We start from the raw sequence: 18,974 nt of genomic DNA, 5'->3' as shown, positions 1-18,974 counted from the left end.
GTTGAACTGTAATTCAGAGGTGGACAGTTTATAAATTCAAGAGAAAGATATCTTTGCGAATTTGGTGCAAACGAAGATGTGATTTTCCAGCATTCGTTCCGCTCCAGTTTTCACGTATTGTTCCTAGAAAGCGATAACAAATTCAAGTTAAAAAGTTGTTCATCACTGAAACGTGTTATGTCGATTATAGACATGAACTCTGTTATTTCCAAGAAATAGTGATCGACAGCTCATTTCTCCTTTCTGCAGATGATGAGAATTTCAATTAATTTCAGTTAACTACAATAATATTAATTTCAACAAGATGATGAGTAAAAAGGAAGTCATCAACTTTGGATCATTGTCTTGATGGAACAGTGAAAAGGCCATTTCCGAGTTTACCTTTTCCTTCTGTTTGAAAACGAGTTCTCGTGCAAAACCACTTTTGCGATGGAAGGCAAATTTCACTCTCGATTTCTGATTTTTTTCTAATTTCTTTGTGTACGATGACAATTAAAAAGTAAGATGTTCAATACGCAGACAGGTCAGTTAAGTTATAATTATCCATTTCCAACGTTCAATAGTGCTGCCCACTTTGTTGCAAAAGTAAACAAAAAGTAAAGCTATATTATTCCATAATGATGATTAGTTTTCGATTTTCCATTATTTTATTGTAACCACAAAAAATTTGGCAACACTGTGTAAGAAATGCGGAGGGATAGCTTAAGGCATTTTAAAATTATTCAGTACCTTTAAGATTCCTGGAAGGAATATAGCCTAGAATAATAAAATATTTCTGTTTGTCATGAACGGATATTAAATTTTCCAGTTAGTACCGATAAAAAGTGGTAACTCCATACATGTTTGGAGCGTTTCTAGCTACGGTTTTGAGAGAGGTGTCGGCGAGGCATCAAATTCCCCAACAAACCCGTTTTCTGTATAAAATGACTTACTATACACGACAAGTTCAGTGAGAAAATAAACGCACTCTGTTTAATATGTCTGACAGTGAGAAACTGATAAGCGAGATAGTTTACAAATCTGATTTTGCCATCAGTCTCCAAAACGAAATAGAGCTTTTCCTCTACCAATTTTTAGTTTAAAATATGTTTCTTCACACTTCAGTTACACAAATAAACAGTAATTTGAGGTTCACTTGAAGATTGGCTTGATTTAGCTCGAAAGATCATTTCATGGGCACTTTCTAAAATAGTAAATGAGTCAAGTTAAATGCCTTGCCTTACGGATAATAAAGGTTTAAAATTGACAGTGGAAGAGCAATGTGTTCGTCACGTAGAAAATAGCGGCAAGGTAGAACTGAATGAACTTTTCAATTCTCAAGAACTAGAAAACAACATACAATTTCTCCTAGCTGTCTTAAAACATTCTCAAAAAGTCAAGTGATGAGAATAGAGAAATAAAGAAACTGTATAGGATATTGTCTTAATATCAAATCTGACAACATTGCCGAATTTTCTAGTATAAATCTAGTCAGTGTATCCATGGATACCATGTGTGTTCCTTGCTGTTTTTAAGGTAGCTGAAGTAGATCTACAGTTCTTGTTCATTTTAGCATAATACGTTGTTAACTTGACTTTCCATAGAATGATAATAGAATCCTGGTTAACGGATTTTGTATTGAAGTAGCACCCAAATATTGATGGCAACCTTTCAAACCCAAAAGATACGAATAGCTTGTGTATATGAAAAGAAATTAAAGAAAGAAAAAACTTGACATCGAGATTTGAAATTTTTGCGCTCATTCTTGTTAAACCAGTACAGTTGGTGAATCTGAGCATATAACGTCTCAGTGCACGTATTTTCAATTGTCTAGATAGCACTTACACTTGCCTTCTAACCGGTTAGTAATGATGATTGTTGTCAACAGGATAACAGAGATTAGACGGATCCGTTAAGAAAATGGGCTGCAGCACTTATCAATATTAAATTCAACCACCTTAAAATAAAGTGTTAAAAAAAGGAGTTGAGCAAGTCTCCGAAAAGAGTTGAGTGACTTTTTGAGAAAACATAACTGAATTTTTGAAAGCTATTTAATCAATAAACAAGACTTGCAAAGTAGCTTTCATCAGCATTTTCTTCTCTGAAACAATGTGAATCAAAGTACAATACTTAAGTGAAATTTCGCAAAGCCTTTCCTGGTGTTAAGAAGGTGTAAGGGCTAATTAAAAGAGTCACAACAAAGAGCTCTGAAACCTTCTACAACATTAGATCATTAAATAACGCAAAAAAGATATATAAACAAGCCACAAACTAAGTTTGTGGCCAAATCTTGTGTCCTTGTCCATTATTTAAAAACTTAAACAGTGTGTGTTAATAACTAAAGATCTAAACCCTCCCCAGAGGAGGTAGTAGGGAGCAAGATGACTGTTTTTCCCTCCTTCCTCCTCCCCAGAGGAGGTAGTAGGGAGCAAGATGACTGTTTTTCCCTCCTTCCTCCTCCCCAGAGGAGGTAGTAGGGAGCAAGATGACTGTTTTTCCCTCCTTCCTCCGCCCCAGAGGAGGTAGTAGGGAGCAAGATGACTGTTTTTCCCTCCTTCCTCCGCCCCAGAGGAGGTAGTAGGGAGCAAGATGACTGTTTTTCCCTCCTTCCTCCTCCCCAGAGGAGGTAGTAGGGAGCAAGATGACTGTTTTTCCCTCCTTCCTCCTCCCCAGAGGAGGTAGTAGGGAGCAAGATGACTGTTTTTCCCTCCTTCCTCCTCCCCAGAGGAGGTAGTAGGGAGCAAGATGACTCTTTCTCCCTCCTTCCTCCTCCCCAGAGGAGGTAGTAGGGAGCAAGATGACTCTTTTTCCCTCCTTCCTCCTCCCCAGAGGAGGTAGTAGGGAGCAAGATGACTCTTTTTCCCTCCTTCCTCCTCCCCAGAGGAGGTAGTAGGGAGCAAGATGACTGTTTTTCCCTCCTTCCTCCTCCCCAGAGGAGGTAGTAGGGAGCAAGATGACTGTTTTTCCCTCCTTCCTCCTCCCCAGAGGAGGTAGTAGGGAGCAAGATGACTGTTTTTCCCTCCTTCCTCCTCCCCAGAGGAGGTAGTAGGGAGCAAGATGACTGTTTTTCCCTCCTTCCTCCTCCCCAGAGGAGGTAGTAGGGAGCAAGATGACTCTTTTTCCCTCCTTCCTCCTCCCCAGAGGAGGTAGTAGGGAGCAAGATGACTCTTTTTCCCTCCTTCCTCCTCCCCAGAGGAGGTAGTAGGGAGCAAGATGACTCTTTTTCCCTCCTTCCTCCTCCCCAGAGGAGGTAGTAGGGAGCAAGATGACTGTTTTTCCCTCCTTCCTCCTCCCCAGAGGAGGTAGTAGGGAGCAAGATGACTGTTTTTCCCTCCTTCCTCCGCCCCAGAGGAGGTAGTAGGGAGCAAGATGACTGTTTTTCCCTCCTTCCTCCGCCCCAGAGGAGGTAGTAGGGAGCAAGATGACTGTTTTTCCCTCCTTCCTCCGCCCCAGAGGAGGTAGTAGGGAGCAAGATGACTGTTTTTCCCTCCTTCCTCCGCCCCAGAGGAGGTAGTAGGGAGCAAGATGACTGTTTTTCCCTCCTTCCTCCTCCCCAGAGGAGGTAGTAGGGAGCAAGATGACTGTTTTTCCCTCCTTCCTCCTCCCCAGAGGAGGTAGTAGGGAGCAAGATGACTGTTTTTCCCTCCTTCCTCCTCCCCAGAGGAGGTAGTAGGGAGCAAGATGACTGTTTTTCCCTCCTTCCTCCTCCCCAGAGGAGGTAGTAGGGAGCAAGATGACTGTTTTTCCCTCCTTCCTCCTCCCCAGAGGAGGTAGTAGGGAGCAAGATGACTGTTTTTCCCTCCTTCCTCCTCCCCAGAGGAGGTAGTAGGGAGCAAGATGACTGTTTTTCCCTCCTTCCTCCTCCCCAGAGGAGGTAGTAGGGAGCAAGATGACTGTTTTTCCCTCCTTCCTCCTCCCCAGAGGAGGTAGTAGGGAGCAAGATGACTGTTTTTCCCTCCTTCCTCCTCCCCAGAGGAGGTAGTAGGGAGCAAGATGACTGTTTTTCCCTCCTTCCTCCTCCCCAGAGGAGGTAGTAGGGAGCAAGATGACTGTTTTTCCCTCCTTCCTCCTCCCCAGAGGAGGTAGTAGGGAGCAAGATGACTCTTTTTCCCTCCTTCCTCCTCCCCAGAGGAGGTAGTAGGGAGCAAGATGACTCTTTTTCCCTCCTTCCTCCTCCCCAGAGGAGGTAGTAGGGAGCAAGATGACTCTTTTTCCCTCCTTCCTCCTCCCCAGAGGAGGTAGTAGGGAGCAAGATGACTCTTTTTCCCTCCTTCCTCCTCCCCAGAGGAGGTAGTAGGGAGCAAGATGACTCTTTTTCCCTCCTTCCTCCTCCCCAGAGGAGGTAGTAGGGAGCAAGATGACTCTTTTTCCCTCCTTCCTCCTCCCCAGAGGAGGTAGTAGGGAGCAAGATGACTCTTTTTCCCTCCTTCCTCCTCCCCAGAGGAGGTAGTAGGGAGCAAGATGACTCTTTTTCCCTCCTTCCTCCTCCCCAGAGGAGGTAGTAGGGAGCAAGATGACTCTTTTTCCCTCCTTCCTCCTCCCCAGAGGAGGTAGTAGGGAGCAAGATGACTCTTTTTCCCTCCTTCCTCCTCCCCAGAGGAGGTAGTAGGGAGCAAGATGACTCTTTTTCCCTCCTTCCTCCTCCCCAGAGGAGGTAGTAGGGAGCAAGATGACTCTTTTTCCCTCCTTCCTCCTCCCCAGAGGAGGTAGTAGGGAGCAAGATGACTCTTTTTCCCTCCTTCCTCCTCCCCAGAGGAGGTAGTAGGGAGCAAGATGACTCTTTTTCCCTCCTTCCTCCTCCCCAGAGGAGGTAGTAGGGAGCAAGATGACTCTTTTTCCCTCCTTCCTCCTCCCCAGAGGAGGTAGTAGGGAGCAAGATGACTCTTTTTCCCTCCTTCCTCCTCCCCAGAGGAGGTAGTAGGGAGCAAGATGACTCTTTTTCCCTCCTTCCTCCTCCCCAGAGGAGGTAGTAGGGAGCAAGATGACTCTTTTTCCCTCCTTCCTCCTCCCCAGAGGAGGTAGTAGGGAGCAAGATGACTCTTTTTCCCTCCTTCCTCCTCCCCAGAGGAGGTAGTAGGGAGCAAGATGACTCTTTTTCCCTCCTTCCTCCTCCCCAGAGGAGGTAGTAGGGAGCAAGATGACTCTTTTTCCCTCCTTCCTCCTCCCCAGAGGAGGTAGTAGGGAGCAAGATGACTCTTTTTCCCTCCTTCCTCCTCCCCAGAGGAGGTAGTAGGGAGCAAGATGACTCTTTTTCCCTCCTTCCTCCTCCCCAGAGGAGGTAGTAGGGAGCAAGATGACTCTTTTTCCCTCCTTCCTCCTCCCCAGAGGAGGTAGTAGGGAGCAAGATGACTCTTTTTCCCTCCTTCCTCCTCCCCAGAGGAGGTAGTAGGGAGCAAGATGACTCTTTTTCCCTCCTTCCTCCTCCCCAGTTGAATCCAAGGTACATATTCTATTCCGAAAGCAGAGTGCAATGCCTCAAGAAAATCGTCAGTAAGAGATAACCGTACACGATGTTTTGGGCAGGGCGGTTTATCTTTTGGTCAAAATTCCCCACGATCTTCTCGGGGAATGTTGTTTCAAGAGCATTAATTTCTGTTCCTCAAACCTCCACTCCCCTGAATGAAACAATCGCGCGTGAGGAATAAATTTCTTCCAAAATCCTCTACTTTCCTAGGAAGGAGATTTGGAGGGAAGTGCAAGTTTTAACCATAATCTCATGATCTTTCCTTAAAAGGCAAAAGTGGTTACATTGAGTGAAACTTCCTCGCAAAGTAAGTTTCTTTAAGGTGGTCAAGGTTTAGGAAATGGCTGAAAGACTAGACTGCTTATTTATGCCCATAGTGTCGCCACAGTGTAGTTTAGTCTTACCGCTACTTCTTAACCTTTGACCCTGTCAGAAAAAAGTACTTTGGGAGGAAATCTAACTCATATTACAACCCCTTTTTGAACTTTAAAGGACGAGTGGAGGATTGTAGACGAGAGTTAAACTTTCTCTCCAATTATCCTCTCTAGGAAAGTAACGGATTATGGACGAGATTTAATCCTCCTTCGCGATTGTTTCATTCAGGGGAGTGGGGGTTTTGGGAGACAGGAATTAAGACTCTTCGAACAATCTTCCCCTGTAAGATGGTGGGAGATTTTTGGTCGAAGATAAACTACTGTGCACAGTGGCTCGTGTAGCTATATAGGGGTATCTCACGATTTTTTGATTATCTGACGATTTTTTTCTGGCATTGCCCTCTGTTTTGGGAATGAGCAATGTTCATTGGATTAAACTAATTTAAATGCAAACTAAAGGACAATGACACAGGTTTAACCGCATTCACCTTTCTGGTTCTGCGGCATATTTTTTCTACAGTTATTTCCTAAATAATATTTTATCACCGGAAGGTGTAAGAGCTTATTGGAGTCTAGTCTTTAATTTGCTCTTTGCACCTTCCTTACATCAGCTAAGTTTACTTTGTTTTTTGCGAAAATCTCTATCTTTTTATTCTTCCCCCACACAGACTTGATATTATATATATTTACGTCCGCTTCATTTGTTAATCAACTATTCCATCGCAACTTACTATGAGGATCGACAGATTTACGAGAAACGGAGTACAGGTTCTTTTCTTAAAGTTTATTTCCAAGCTCAAAGAGAGTTTATTTGAAAGTGTTTCTGTATTTGTCTTTTAGCCAGTTGTTCGCTGTGGTGCATCATTGTTCACTTTCTTTACTATTCCTCAGGCTACCTGTTGATCGAATCAAATATTAACAGTTCATCAGAATGTGTCACGCAGAATCAACATGTATTGTTATGCGATGAACTGTCGGAGTGAGGGTGCTGCTGCGATACTCTCCTACTTGTTCTATATTTTATTTCCAAATAAAACTTACGGTGCTTACATATATAATAAAATGTTCACAAGATAACGCTAGCTTTTGGCTTCAGAATAAAATACACAAATACTAAGCAAAATAAACTAGTTGTTTAGATATAGAACTCCTACTAAATGATTGGCAACTAAATCTCTACACTTTAAAACGTCACCATAGTGTCATCGAGCGCAGAATGAAGTCTTTTGAGTCCATCTTTCAGCTTTGTCCGAGCGATTATCAGTTTTTTTCTAAAATTTCGAGTGCTGTGACAGCAAATGACCTTGTTTCAGCCTTCTGGAGAATTTGATTATCCATTCAATATTTCTAAATCCTTTTCCGAAACTTCGGTGAGACGAGAAAAAAATGTCCCTATTTTGCAGACAATCTTCAACCACTAAATAGTAATGGTGATCGTACAAGATATACCTTAGCCAATCAGAATGCAGTATTGCATTAGTATAATCCGGTAGATTTGTGCTAATGGTAACCAGATTACTGTAGCGTTGTCAAGCACAATAACGGTTGGTTATAAATTCTTACATAATGATCAAGAGTGATCACAATAAAACGTTTTCATGAATCATTATGAAGACTGATTGATTTTGTAAATTCTTTTGTTAGAAAACATTTTTGGACCTAGACATTTCATAGTTAAAATCGTAAATTTAATTTTCAAAGTGAAAACTTTAACTTTGCAGCAACTATTTACTTCTGCTGGTATGTTGACACGACCTTGTTTCCTTACTTATGATCAACAACACGCTCTGCCTCGATCTGAACCAGTAGTTTTCTGAACTGCACTTAACAAATCTCACGAAAGAAACTGACTTATTCATTTCCACTTGTCTTATTCGCATCCTTGGATGGGCCGTGGCTCAATATTTCTCTGCAAACTGAAGTCGGGTGATACAAAACTTAAGCCCTGCTCCGCTGTGTTAATACATGGTTGGATTATCGCTTACAGAAAACAGCACCTCTTGTTAAGGAAGTGAAATTTCACTTCCGGTTACGTACGTCAGCCTGAGCGCGGAAAACAATAACAACTCAAAAACTTGCAAATTCTCTTACATTTTAGAAGTTTTTCTTTGTGTTTCGCAAAATACAAAGCAGAGAAAGTACAAGCAAAGACAACATAAGAGAAAGACAGATAAACAAGAGTAATAGAAAGAGGAAAACTAACTCCATGTGGCTTTGTTTGATCTTACCGAAGTGCGCTGGTAGTGTAAATTGCGCACGCGCTGATAGGGTAACTTCCAATATCTTTCGGGCGCACTTCCGGTTTCTTTAAATGCTAAAGGAAACGCGGTTTTTCATTAAATCCAGCCTTTTTCGACGAATTTCGATCAAAGCCAATGTTGGAAACATAGCTATGCATTCCTTTTTCCAAATGATGCTTTTTTCAGAGAATTACGAATTTTTCAATATTTTGAAATGCTTTCAAAATCCGACCTTTTAGAAATGAAACAAAATCGATGCATATCGTAATGAGGATTTAAATTAAAATATTAAATCAATGAAAAAAATCCCGATAAAGTAATTTGCCTGGGAGCCTTTGCATTTTTCTGTATTAGTCACATGACTATGGGCGTGGCCTGTTGACGTCATCACTAGTGTTATTGATCATGAAAAAGTTAAAACACATGAAATAACTCTGAACTAACTAAAAATGATGAGGTTATATGAGAATAAATTTTCCTTAGCAACGGCTCGAAAGGATCGGTTAATGGGCCCTTAAAGGGACACAGTCGGCTTTGGGACCGCGCTGACCTGGACACTAGTTTTCTCACTTTGAAAAAGTTCACCACAACCTGAAATCAAAGATACTTGTCGAGTACATCTAGAAATCCGCTTCAATCTTCGCAGTGTTTTGCTTGATTTTCAATCGTTTACCGAAAAACCTGTTTTTTAGTGGGCTTTTGCTCATCCTATGATAGTTTTTGTATCATATTTGGTTAAAAACACTATGGATCGTGTCTCTGTGATATGTAGATTAACTATGAAATCAAATGGTATCTAGTGCGCATGTGCTCCAGCTGACTGTGTCCCTTTAACTTTTAATAGGGTACCACTGATTCATGCTTCAAAAGTATTGATATTATTGATAAAAGAACGTAAAACCGAAAAATCAAAAACAAAGCCTCTGCAATCTTTTCAAGGCACTGGGCGTTTTTTTAAGCTTTTCGAAATATATGAATTGATTATGTCGTTCTCAAACCTTTTTATCAGCCTAGCGTTTTTGTCAGTAGTCCGACATCACCAAGTCCAATTACATCCTTTACAGGGACAGGATCCGGTACTTCTTTTTTTATTTGGTTTCATCGGTCCTTGCAAATTGACCTCGTGTTTTCACTGCTTACCAAAGCGTCGCTTATTTAACTATCAGAAAGCATAGTACACTTGCCTGCCAAGGAGTTGAAAAACAAATATTGCTTCGGAAACAACATGAAAACTCGATCTGCTATTACCGACCAGCTAAGAAATAGACTTACAAATGCGGGCTAAAAATACAGCCTTTATCAACAATGATGCGAAATAATTTCCTGCTGCAAATTATTAACGACCTGTTAACATGTCCACGACTAAATTTCCTGACGGTTACGTGTTTGATTCTCGGTTCCAGTGTCTTATAGGTCATCGATACAATTTCAAGCATATCCTCAAGACAGTTGTATTTGTTCAAATCATAGTTAATAGAGGGAATGGTTAAGAATCCCAACAAACATCAAAAAGGAAACAAACAGGCTAAGAGTTATGCTGGAAGGTCTTTCGCCCTGTACATCTTTTTGTTTTATGCTCCTAGACTGTGCATGAATTACGTAATCGCAATGTTTCTATTGGTTAGTTGTATAAGCACACATAACCACTTTTTGTATTTTTCAAGATTTTGTGCAGGGTCAACCCCCCCCCCCCCCACAAATAGCCAACAAAAACATATAACAAAGAAATTTGCCGTGATTCATAACCATTTTCCTCTATTAACTATGTTCAAATGTACTGTGTTTAAGTACTTTCTTATCTCACTTTAATTATTGCCAATGCGTCTCGAAACAGGATTTAGGTCAATGCTCTTTCCAGTATCTTGATAAAGTGAAAACAATGGAAACTGACGCAGGTCAATATAAATAACTGAACTCGGTAACTCCTTGTTAAAACAATCAGGGAACGTTTTGTTGTGTCAATTAGTTCATTGCTTTTCTTGACGTTCCTGTGGCAAACAAGCACACTCAAAGGTGTTTTATGAATTTTGGTGTACTTTTCTAAGCTCAAGTCTATGTTTTAGAGAATTTTTTGGTTTTTACAAAGTCTTAATTAAAAAAATAAATTTGAATCGCTATATTTTTTAGTATTTTCAAACTTTTTGACATATTTGCAAAATTTTGAAATCCATGCTGCATTTATAATTTGATGAACATGGAAAGAGGCACTCTCAGTTAACCTTCACCCTTTGCATGTTCTAAAATTTGTTTCATTTTTAAGACCTCCATATAAAAGATGAAAAGGATGACGAATATGATTAAAATTCAAAAGGTTTGTTCAAAAGTTCCAAAGCAAAAATTAAATCATAATGATAATTATGTCTTGAAACCTTTCCTCAGTAATACTGCTTGTAAATACTTCTTGTAAAATCACGGTTCCTGCACTAAGTGAGACTAGTTTCTAACTTCTGATAATAACGCTTTCCAATGCAATAACTTTGTACTAATCTTCCCTATGTCGAATCGATGTGAAAATTGTACACTGAGTTGCTAAAATGAGCTTAGATCAGGAGCCACAATTGGGGACGGAGACCGTAAGCACGCGCCATTTCTAGTAGTGGGGCTGTCCCTATGATATGGGACAATTTTTCTATTTTTAGAACAAATTGCGTCATCGTGTGCGGAAAGCGCGCGTACATTCTGCGAGGATTTTTGCGGTTGTAGCGCGGGGGAAATGGCATCCGAAATTCCCAACATGTCTCATGCTTTTGGCCCACAACTCAATACGTTTATGTCTGTTGGAATTTTGCTTAAGTATTTTCGTCGTAAGCTGCTCCAATTCGACTGAAGTAAGGCAGTGTCGAATTTAGGTATGTCCGGTTTTATATCACTCAGACCAAGTTTTGTTCCGCTGCTTCTTTTACAGGAGTTCCACATTACTCCACTTTAAATTTCACATATGCTGAAGATTAACAGCTTTTCCGTAACACAGCAAAAAACCAATTGGAAGAATTTGGATATTGCAGCGTTTAAGGACTTCAAAGTTTCCCTCCTCTTGCGAAACGCTTGCGGGGATTTCGCCAGAGTCTATGGCCACCGAAAAGAAGTAAAAAATTGCAAGTTTGCACTTCGCCTGAATTGTAAGCAACGCTTGATATCTCATCAAGGCCCAATAAGTTTACGTCTGTAGACACGGCTAGGCTCAGTTTGTGTAAAAATTCAATAAATTGTCTGTTGTCGATGAATAAGAGCGCCCGCCGATGCGTGTTTTGTACAGTCAGTAAACATGACAAATTGGACTTTTGCAATAATATCTCTAGTTTTTAGATATGTTCAAGGTTGATAAATGTTTGAGAACATATTAAACTGCTTAGCTGAAAATATGTGAATACAGCAGGAATAATCAGCAAAGTTACGATGACGCCTTCTTTAATCAACTCGAATTACGGTTTCGATTTTGTTGGCTGAGTTATCAAAACTCCTTGTCTATTTTATTTTCGCAGCTGTGTAAAATTTCACTACTTTGAACAAACGCACATGATAGTAGCCTTTTGGCGTTGGTGAAAATTGTTGCAGAATCTCAGCACAAAAGATAACGAAAGAAATCTTTGTCAAGATTTGTTGACAATTAGCTACAATTGAAAACACCGACTCGGACTGGAGCTACTTGTACGCGTCAGACTTTCCTTCCAAAAACTTTTGCAAACTTGCCAAACGAGCAGAAATAATAAGAAACTATCGAAAACAGGTTTTGTTTATGATTAAGCACTGTTTGAGAAATTCACAAATTACCTCGATACCAGAGTAGAGAGATCTCTTACATAAACTTTATTCTTTGACAACATCCACGCGAGAACCCACGACATGTGCGTGGATCCGCGCGGATGTATGTCGTCAGGGTTGTTCTAAAAATAGCAAAAGTGCCCCATATCATTAGGTGCGTGCAGATCCCGAGACTTACGGTCTCTGTCCCCGGTTATGGCTCCTGCTTAGATTGAAGATTGTTTATTTTTTACGGAAAACGACATTCCAAGGAAGCGGGAAACTGCGCGTGCAGCAATTAACATACTATGTAAATTCAAAGCTTTCTAAAGTTTTCGATTCTATTTTATCTATTTTCCATTTCATTGTTACATTCCATATGTGTAAACAATAGTTTTGACACCTTTTGACCTGTGTACTTGTTTTATTTATCTATTTTTCTCAGGGTCCATTTTTATTTTTGCTCTTTGTTTTAAAATGTATCGACCATTACTTCAATTTATCATTTCAGCTACCCTGCGAGACTAGCGTCACATATTTATTCTAGCTGGAATGTTATTTGTTTGTTGTTTGTTTGAATACTGACACAAAAACTTTATTCACATGCAACAAACTGTTGTTTTCTTGAGAAAAAGAAAATACTCAAACTACACTTTGAAATCCATGTCAGTGAAACATCGCTATATCGAAAACATGAAATTTCTGTCAAGGCTTGAGCGCACTTGTACCCGGACACATGCAAGTACGTATTGAAGCCAAACAACGTTCGTAAAAATTAATTCTGTTTTCTCTGTTCTAAACGTTAATTTCCATAATAAATGGTGTAGCAAGACACTAATTTGCCCTAGGTGATGATATTTTTTCATTCACTACCTCCATGTTTTGTACTTTTATCAGTTATACAGACGAAAAAGTAGTGCATGTTTATATAGATTTTGGTCAAGCTTCGAACATTGATGACCAAAAAATGATCGTGTTTACCATAGCGCAATTAGAATTGTCATGCCGATAAAGTAATGAGCTCTATCAGTCGTTATAAATTAAGTTGCTGTTCGTTCTTGAATGCCTGACAATACTATTTTAAACACATTTGATTCTGAACAATTCCTTCTCTAAATGAATCGCCTTTAAAGTTCATTTGCGGCCTCGTATAAGGAAAGCATTGTTCGCACTGCAAATTATCATTGTGCTATTAAACTGGAATTGTTCTCGTAAATTGTCGTACATGGTTCTCTGTCTGCAGCATAAGTGGATCACTTCCTTAAAACTTCGTTCGCAAAGCCAAGCCGAGAGTAAGCTGAAATGCTACTTTAGAATCTTTGTTTTTCACAATGTTTATATCAAAATAAATTTGTAACAATTACTAGTACCACCACCAGGTTTGTATTCTGTTCAACTTGAATTCAAAATGTCAGGAAAAAGCGCTTCAATTTTGCATTGTGGAGAATATTCGGCCGTTTCAAGATGTCCTTTAAAATAATAAATGGCGATGTTCAACCTTTCACTTCAGTCTCAAACTCAAAATATCAATTTTTTCCAATTGATCGTCATACATTTCTTTTGTTCTTAGTTTATGAATTTGGTAACATTGCCTTTGTAACATACTTGACAACGCAGCGAGGTACGATGAGATATATTTTGATCACTCTTTGGACTGAAATCGTTCAATGGTAAAGAGAGAAGAAAACGACTTACCTGAAAAAGGTGTTTTCAGTGGCTGTCAACTCGAGCCAGGCTTCGAGAGCTTACACACTTTGATCTAGCATGGCTACACTTTCTATTGAAACGATGTTTGCATTCAACCTGGTGATAAAAAGAGCAGAAAACAACAAATTAAATTACTTTTCAATGATTATCGGATCTCCAGTTGTGTTAATTTCGAATATTTGCCCCTAAATACACATTTACAGTGCTTTTCTAAAGCATTACTTTATTGAAATTGATGAACAAATCTCTCGCAATCCTGTTACTTTCAAGAATTCTTTCGGACATCAGAACAATTCCTCATTGCCCAACCGGTATCTAAGAGTTTATGGGTTCGAATCCCGTCACGGACTGTGATGTACAATTCTTTGTCCCACGCTCACCACAGGATCAAAATTTCATCTTTCACTACTCCCGATTAGATTTATCTACAGAATACTTGGAATGACACAGTTATTACAGTGGTCGACGACAAATTCAAGTAAAATGAGGAAAGGGTGAACTTATCTGAATTAAGATTTTTCCAATATATCATAGTGCACCAGCACTGCAATCCAAAATGGCCACACTTTCTCTCCAATATCCGAGTTCACCTGGCAAAAAAGGAGATTAAACATAAAACGAACTATTTTTTCATCAACAAATTCGAGACGTGTTTATAAATTTAAAAACAGACAATTCTGCAGTGACTTCTTAAAGCAGGCATCAATACTGTATGGTATAATAATTAAAGAAACCACTAAATTTTTGTTGGCTGGCAAATCTCAAACAAACTTCCTGGTTCTGCCAAGGACATTAAAATAGTTAAAGAATTTCTCTGCAAGATACTTTGAAATGTATTGACATGGAAGGAGATTTTACTAACTTGGGACTGAAACCGAAAAAAACGGAAAATTTGAGATGCTGGACTTATTGTAGAGAAAAAGCGTTTCCAGCCATTAGTAAGCAGTGAACTACTGATTGAAACCACTGAGTTCAAGAGCTAACGAAGTTGCTTTTCTTGCATTGGCAAATTTTAAGCTCTTCGTTTCATAAATTTGCAAGAACCTAAGTGAGGCAAGTTGCAGATAAATTTCTAACACCGGCAAAAAATATTTTATGAACATTACTGCTGAGCTTTTGGTGGTACATCTAGACAACGTTTCTCAGTTAATGAATAGAAAACTGCGAAGATAATATCTGGTCTATCTGAACCAAGATGTTTGCAATACTAACTTTGTACCAAAGAACATTAGAGCCACGCACTGTCGTACAAAATGGACTTGTTTTCTCTCAGCATGTCTATTTTAAAACCTGCATGAAAAAGAAAAGAGGAAGCTTTGATATACTGACTTAAATTGCGTTAGGTTTAGGAATTTGGTCAAAGACAATGCAGAGCCAGCGGTTTACAGAGACATGTAAAGCATAAATGCTTTTCAGACAGCGTTTGAACGCGCACAAAGCAGTGTAAAATTAATATTTTTTTGCTACATGAAGACAGTTCATTTGGTTATTTCCCTCAGGATATAATCAACATGATAAAAGAAATTAATTATTTTCTTTCTTGGACTGATACTGTAAATGGTATAAGACAGAATAGTTAAGAAAATACTTGGCTTCACACTAGAGCTTGTAAGTATAATCTAAGTGCACTTGGAACCTACTTTGAGTGTGAAGGGGTAAAATGTGCTTTCTTGAACTTAACTTAGTGACCATGGAAACGTTCGTAGTTCAAAGAAGCCGAAGTACGCCGCCAAGTATGGTCTACACCACACTTGAGAGCACACTTGACCAATGGGAAATGGAAGCCAACTGAGGGCGGTGTGCAGCGTTGCTACAGTTCTGACGAACGAACCGATACTAGTAAACAACTTGCTTGAATTTCATTTTCATTGACAGCCTTAACCATAGGTTTTCATATCATCCGACACAGCAAATGCTCTTCTGCAAAATACAAACCAGCTGCTGTCTCAAGTTTCAACCAGGTCATTTCTTTGCAATCGCACAACTCTGTTGAGCATTGGACGAGTCACACGGAAACACATTTCCTAGGTTAGCTAAAGCCCTACAGCAATCTCTGCCGAAAACCGCGTTGTTGAGCCACTCTAGAGAAATACAGAAGATGTCGTTTGTTCCTTTGTTTTGCTGCTATTGCTGTGTTGCTCTTTAGCAACAAAGCAACCATATGCATTTCTTCACGATTTTACTGCCGGACAATCGCATTTGTAATATATATGAGTTATTTTTCTGCGAAAATGCTCAAGTAATATACTTTGTCAACAGGTGTGAAGCCAAGTTTTCTAAAGTGCGACTTGAGATTTTCAAGTGCACTTGAGCCAACTGCTTTCTTGAAACTAACTTAGCTTCTAGTGTGAAGCCAAGTTATAATTAAATGACGACGAGCTTATCTGACTATAAGATCTTTCAGATGTCGTCTGCTTGCATCGACGCGAAGGGTAAAACACCACAATCCAAAATGGCTGGTTTTCTTTCAATGCACGTGCACTCTGTGTTCAACCTTGGAAAAAAGAGAGGAAATGTCATTAAATGAAGTAAATCTCCTTTTATTCAATAGAACAGTCTTGTAGTTGTACAATGTTGCTATTTTCAGGCATATTACATTGTGTTCGCTAGCCTGAAATCAATTGCAAGAGACTAGAGAAATGCACTTTATAGTGGTGACTGGCTTTCTTTTCGCTTAGAAAATTTACTGCGTACAAACGTGTCAGGTCTGGGATTCTGGTGGTATATTGTCTTTCGATTAATCTTGCTCTGAATTAAATCGTTTACCAGGAAAACGACGAACAAATAACAAAAATACGATGTACTTATCTGAAATCAGTCAGTTCCTATAGTCAACTTCCAGGTTGCGCTAGACCCCAAGAACTACAACCTGCAATCAATCGAAAAAGATTTCTGTTACATTTTAATTTAAATTACCATACACTAGAACAAAAAAGTTATAAAATTGTAGCAAGGGTCAAACTGAACCATAACAATGCATTTATCGTGATAGCTATCTTAGTCACAATTTTTAAATCAGACTTTGCAAGAAGGTCAGATGATACGTGTAAAATAAAGATAAAACAACAAAACCTAGAATTTACCTGAAATTGGAGTTGATCACAACATGAAGAGGCTGATATGGAGAGAACGAATCTCCAAAATTGAACACTGCTGCTCATAATGGTTACATTTCCTTTGGATACCCCTTTGTTCGTCTAGTGCCAGAAGGAGAGAGAAAAATGTCAAAAAATATATTCAGTAGGTCAATCAGTTCGGTAGTTAGAAACCGGCCATATAACGTAACATCGGTCAATATCGCCTGCATCAAAAAATTTCTTAATGTTCTCCTAGAATTACTTTATTTGAAGTGAGGTATTTTTAATGTTCTCGCCAGAATTCAAAGCAAGTTTGTTCAAAATTGGTGCTATTCGTCAAGTAATTTCTGATTTCACGAAAATGTAAACAATTATGAAAACATGAAGATAAATGAACAATAACCACAAAGACAATTATAACACAAATCTGCTTTTATGTCTGAAATTCTAACGCAATATTTTGATATTACTTACCCGAAAATGTATCAGAAATCACTCCTGAAGTAAAGGACAAGGATGGCTGTATAACAACTCAAAAAAATCGCTCCCGAGGTAAAACCGACTAAATTAACCCCAATTAAAACCTTCACGAGCAGTTAGTTCAGTGATTGTATTGAAACAAACTGTTCCTACATGAGAAAAGAATTCAAATGCTCAGGAAATATTATTGAAGTAACTTTAACACTGTTGATATTAAGTCAGTCAGATCTTCATACCCTTAGCAACTCAGAGCATCAGAGCAATGGACAACAAGCCGGGTCTAAAACACAGGTCACATTCCACAGGTCAAGAGTAGAAATCCCTACTCTACTGATGAATAACTATGCCAAAAGTTTCCCCTCGATCTAAAACAACATTTTCGCAGAGTGCTAGGTTTAATTAGGGCTAAGAGACTGAATCTTGGTGCTGTTTATTTATCTGTAGCACAGTGACCTGTGCTCTGACCTGTGGAATGTGACCTGTAGTTCAGACCCGCCGTGGACAACATAAAACAGGTACAAAAACGGCGAACGAGAGAGCTAGTAGATTAACTTATTTCTGAAATGGGGTATTCAGTAAGAAACTTTCAAACCTGCTATTCCGATGTGCTTGTCTAAACGAACTTAGTAATTCTTTATTCCGAAAGTTTCACACCCTCCCAGTATTCAACAATTTCTTCACTGTGTGGACGTAAAAAAGTGCTCAACGAAATGGTTGTACTAAACCACTAAACTGCGAGAAAGCACAGGCGTAGCGAAACGAAGCGAAGAGTTAACAAGGACACGAAAAGAGAAAACGAAAGCGTATACTTATCTGCGAAGGGGAGTTCGTACATCGACGAAGATGCTGGTTCACCTTCACATCACACGACGGTTTCTGACACTAAAATGAACGGGATGTCCCTTGAGACTTCCTTACATACACGATTAAAATTCATTCCACCTACTAGAAAAGTGTTTGCTGCATCAGAATATTTCATTGAGATTTCTGTGCGTCAAACAATAGTGCATACAATGATATGAATAAAAAAATTTCGAATAAAGCACGCACTCAGTCGCCAGTTATTTTCGTCTAAACAAGTACAGGTATTTCAAGTGAAATTCGTTGAATAATTTTCAAGAAGTTGACTCTTGAAGTCCTTTGTGATATCACTAAAAATACCAAGGAAAGACTGAACATGTGTCTTCGGGAGCTTGAAATTCATCGCCGCGTTTTAAATGCGCAACATGTCTTACTCTCAGTCGTGTTGGCATTTTACAGAGCCAATCCCTGAAAACTGAAGGTGTAAGGTGTTTACCAAGACAGGCACGGAAGGCGTGCTTGGACTATAAAAAAGAAGCCTGAAAAAAATCAGGGCTTCAACGGGATTCGAACCCGTGACCTCCGCGATACCGGTGCGTTGCTCTACCAACCGAGCTATGAAGCCACACATTGGGAGCGAGGTCAATTAATTGAGTTCATACTCTTCCCGTGAGGAGTGAAATGACGTGAAGTATATATGAAATAATTTATATTTGAACTCCGGTTGTAGATGAAAGTGAAGAATGATCATCCCAGTAATTAACGGGTTCGAATCCCGTTGAAGCCCTGATTTTTTCAGGCTTCTTCTTTCCAATTGCTTAAATTGGAAAATTTACTGTGATGATCATTCTTCACTTTCATCTACAATCGCAGTTCAAATATGAATTATTTCATATATACTTCACAAAATACTGAACAGTTGACTGTTTTATTCACTGATTAATTAAAAACCTGCAAAAGTGTTGGAATGCGACGATCCCGGGGGCGAGGCATTTGCTCTCTTTCTTCGTCCCCACCCCAGGGCATTTAGACAGCTAACGTGTCCCCACCCCAGGGAATTTGTCCATATTTTTTAAACAAATGCTAATACCCGGGGGTTAGCCCGCGGGGG

At 39.5% G+C, this 18,974-nt stretch overlaps 2 long non-coding RNA genes across 3 annotated transcripts in view; one reads left to right on the top strand and one right to left on the bottom strand.

Annotated features, from left to right (window-relative positions):
* The window catches only part of LOC145480812 (uncharacterized), a 39,917-nt gene that overhangs the window by 20,473 nt on the left and 470 nt on the right, over window positions 1-18,974 (top strand). The gene's annotated exons all lie outside the window — the stretch shown is intronic.
* Window positions 5,429-18,075, bottom strand: LOC145480800 (uncharacterized). Of its 2 annotated transcripts, XR_014048547.1 has the most exons (6): window positions 17,057-18,075; window positions 16,589-16,702; window positions 15,895-16,374; window positions 14,718-14,795; window positions 13,494-14,095; window positions 5,429-6,713 (listed from the first exon to the last, which is right to left on the bottom strand). It is a non-coding gene; the product is annotated as an uncharacterized LOC145480800 (long non-coding RNA). The 2 variants fall into 2 exon arrangements; XR_014048546.1 differs by having other exon boundaries at window positions 16,589-18,075.

Source organism: Orbicella franksi, chromosome 3 (assembly GCF_964199315.1).
Source record: "Orbicella franksi chromosome 3, jaOrbFran1.1, whole genome shotgun sequence".
NCBI lineage: Eukaryota > Metazoa > Cnidaria > Anthozoa > Scleractinia > Merulinidae > Orbicella > Orbicella franksi.
The sequence above is the reverse complement of the archived record's forward strand: the minus strand, read 5'-3'. Positions and strand labels throughout refer to the sequence as shown.